The sequence below is a fragment of the Nannospalax galili genome, unplaced genomic scaffold (assembly GCF_000622305.1).
Source record: "Nannospalax galili isolate Female #2095 unplaced genomic scaffold, S.galili_v1.0 scaffold1082, whole genome shotgun sequence".
Taxonomy (NCBI): Eukaryota; Metazoa; Chordata; class Mammalia; order Rodentia; family Spalacidae; genus Nannospalax; species Nannospalax galili.
In genome coordinates, this window is record NW_008348580.1 from 319765 (window position 1) to 323610 (window position 3846).

At 36.7% G+C, this 3846-nt stretch overlaps 1 protein-coding gene across 4 annotated transcripts in view; it reads right to left on the bottom strand.

Annotated features, from left to right (window-relative positions):
- Positions 1–3846, bottom strand: part of Focad (focadhesin) — a 399091-nt gene that overhangs the window by 170164 nt on the left and 225081 nt on the right. The window lies entirely within an intron of this gene.

Sequence of the window (3846 nt, forward strand, 5' to 3'; positions counted from 1 at the left end):
TAAAATATTTAAAAGAAAAAAAGACATAAAGAGGAAGGAAGGGAGGGAGGAAGGGAGGGAAGGAGGGAGACAGGGAGGGAGGGAGGGAGGGTAAGTAGTTGGCAAAAAGGGGTTCAGTGAGAAGGGGCGAGGGATAAGCAGAATAATGAGGTGAAATATGGCCAAAGTACATTATACATATATATGTATGATATTGTGAAAGAATAAATAAATCATTGTTTTTAAAATAAAGTATATGGAATGGGACAGAAGATGTCTTAGGGTGCCAGTTTAGCTACTACTTATTTAGCCTTGGATAAGACAATCTGTCTAAATTTAAAAAGAAAAATGATCTCTATCATAAGTTTAATTTTAAATAGCTGAATATTTTCAATGAATTTGTTAGAAGAGAATCAATGTCTTCTGCCTCAAAGTTTATCTTACTGATTATGTTACCATACAAACAATTCTGTATTATCTTGGTTGATTTGTTGCTTTAGTTTTCAATTGAGGCAGGGTGGGGAGTGCTAAAGTAGGCAGAGCAGAATGGCAAATAGTTAGAAAGAACAGAAGACATACAAACTAAAGGGGGGAAATCATTCTCTATTTTTTAAAAGTATCCCCAATTAGGAGCCACATTTGCATTTTGATACTATGCAAATCCACAAACCACATGGATTCATTCAACACCCTTAGTGCCTAAAACAGAGCCCAACACTCATCAAATATCCAATATTTAATTAATCAATGGAGGCCAGGGTTAAGTGGTCATTAAATCCCACAAACATACTTCATAACTATCCAGTGAAAATATGAGTCAATGACTTTTGCATCAAATCTCTTATCGAAATGATGTTTCCCTCAGCTCTACCATAAGAGATTCTCCATGTTTGTTTACATGTACTGTTTCAGTCAACCCTCCACCTTTCTTCTCATATCTGCCAGGCCTCTTAGTGCTTTTTAATACCTGCCTGTTAACTTTCAACAACTTATACAGTATAAATTTATGTTCATCAATCAATAAAATATTTGTTTTGAAGTGAATTTAATAAAACGTAGCATTTACCAAAGTAGATGATGACATTTCTAAGGATACTGTCTTTGTTTTTAAATTCTAGTTGAAAGTCACAGCAAGTTCTATAAGTTTCAAAAGTTTATTTCAGGGGCTGGAAAGATGGCTCAGCAATTAAGAGCACTGGCTGCTCTTGAAGAGGACCTGGGTTCAATTCCCAGCACCCACATGCGGCTAACAATAGTCTGTGACTCCAGTTCTAGAGGATTCAACACCATCTTCTGATCTCCATGAGCCCTGCATGACTTTGGTACACCTACCTACATGCAGGCAATATATACATACAAATAAAATAAAAATGACAAGTAAAATATATTTTTTTTAAGTTTATTTCACAAGTTACCACAAGAAGGAATGTGGATGTAATTTTTCTGGAAACACGTTCAGTGGAGTCCTGTGAGTAAATCTTCAGTGGAGAATGAGTAATCTCCAACAATAAATAGAGACATCAATTTTTACACTAGAGATGTTCCTACTTGCATAAACTTTGGAAGCATTCACAATTACCTTTTAATTGAAAATGAGTCTCAGTTTTGTAACACTCCCATCACATGTAAAATGCCTGGCTGTGTAGTTAGCCTTTGAGGACATATTTTGGTTGTTAGCCTTAGCTTTTAAGGCTGAGGTATCTCTCCAGCCCTTATTTTGGAATTATGACTACTTTGTCAACTTTATTTGAAGATGTTCAAATATTCTACTTGGAAATAGTAATAAGAATGTACTAAAAGCAGTAGGGAATGCATACACAAGCACTGTACTAGGTCAAGTCAGAAAAACTCCCTGATGTTTTCCTCAGGGATGCAGCTCCTGAGAGCTACCCATGTCCCAGGAGATGGCCCTAAATCCATGCACACACTAAGCATTACTAAGAGATCTCAGAGAGAGAGAGAGAGAGAGAGAGAGAGAGAGAGAGAGAGAGAGAGAGAGAGCAAGAGAACATGAATTTTGGAGAAAAAAAGGGGGTATAAGAGAGGAACTTGAAGGGAGGGAATGAGGGATGGATTTGATAAAAACACATTATATGCATATATCAAATTCTCAACGAACAGGAAGAGGAAGAGGAAGCGGGGCAATGACTAAGGGTTCAGCCTTCGAGGCAATGATTTTCTGCAAAGTCCTTCCTATGAGAAGCTGGGGCAGAGTAGGGAGGATTCTTATACTACCTCATAACAACTTCATTTGAGAATTGATCACAGTGAGCTAGCTACTTTGGGGATCAGGATGTATCCCAGGAGATTCAAGCAAAACAAAGGCTGAAGAAAATGGCTACTCATGACTTCCTTTATGGTTAGGCAGTCTGATGGCAAAAGCTAAAACAAATATAGGACCCCCGAACTCTAAGTACAGTGCTACTATTCATGTTGGAAGGCATAAACAACTATTTCTTGGTATTTATGGATCAGAAAATATAGAAAAGTTATATTGAGGAAGTAGCTAACAGGGAACTTGGGACAGAACTTACTTGGGTATAATCTGTTCAAATACAATCAGTTAACATAAGCCTGAAATCATAAAAGATGTCAATATTTCAAAAGGTAGAGAAAAAACAGTGAAAGGTACATAGGAGTTACTTAACAAACTCTAGTGTCAACACTGGAATACTTCAGGAATAACTGCTTTAAAAACAAAACAACAACAACAAAGAAAAACAAAACAAAAAGGCACTTTTGAATGCTGTGATCTAAACGAACAATACCTGTTAAAAAATAACAACAGGTATCTCTCCAGGTGTTCAGGTAATCCACTGCTAGGCACTTTCACACCAAATTTGCATCACTGTTTTCTCTTTTAAAGCAGCTCTGATTATTGGCAGTTACCAAAGTGCAGTTAGAAGTCACATTTGTTTTAATTATAGATATGTCATATAACACCTTAGTAAAGCCTTCCCATTTGTGATCACTGCAGGACAAATTGGCTAGTATATAGGAGTCTCCAATACTATTGGAATCCTCCCTTACTTAGGATTTGGTTTTATGTTCAGTTTCTTTAACACGGTGTCTCCAGTTCAATTCAGTAAACATAGGTCAGCCAGGTTCTTACTGGCTTGGAATCTCTGAACAAACTTTTTGCAAAACAAAATGTCAAACATTTTTGCATAGATGATAAGAAATTCATAAAAAACTTTGCCACCTAATCTCCGAGACAGATAATATTACATATAACTTCATATAATACAATATATTATACAGTGAAAGTATTCAATAAAAATGCGAAATCAGATATTGAATTACTTAACATGATCCAATAACTTAAAGCTGGTTATATTATAGACACAAGGTGGGATTTTTGTTTTGGTTTCTTTTTTCGTTTTTTGTTTTGGTTTGTTTTTTTTGTTTGTTTGTTTCTTTGTTTTTTGAGGCACAGTATCACTATGTATCCCCTAGCTGGCCTATAACTTGCTATGTAGACCAGGCTGGCCTGGAACACAGAGATCTTCCTGCCTCTGTCTCCAGAGTGGTGGGATTAAAGGTATAGGCCTTTACACATATTCGTAAAAGCTATAACCCCTATTATTTACTTGTCCATAAAAAATTAATGACACTTTCTTCATCCAGTTCTCTGTAGCAAACCTACAAATCATTTCCCACTACATTAAAAAATAGTGGTGGTGCACGCCTTTAATCCCAGCACTCGGGAGGCAGAGGCAGGCGGATCTCTGTGAGTTCAAGGCCAACCTGGTCTACATAGTGAGTTCCAAGACAGGTGGGGCTACAGGGAGACCCTGTCTCAAAAAGACCCCCCCATATATATATGTATGTGTATATATATATATGTTTTCTTTATGGCACTTTTTA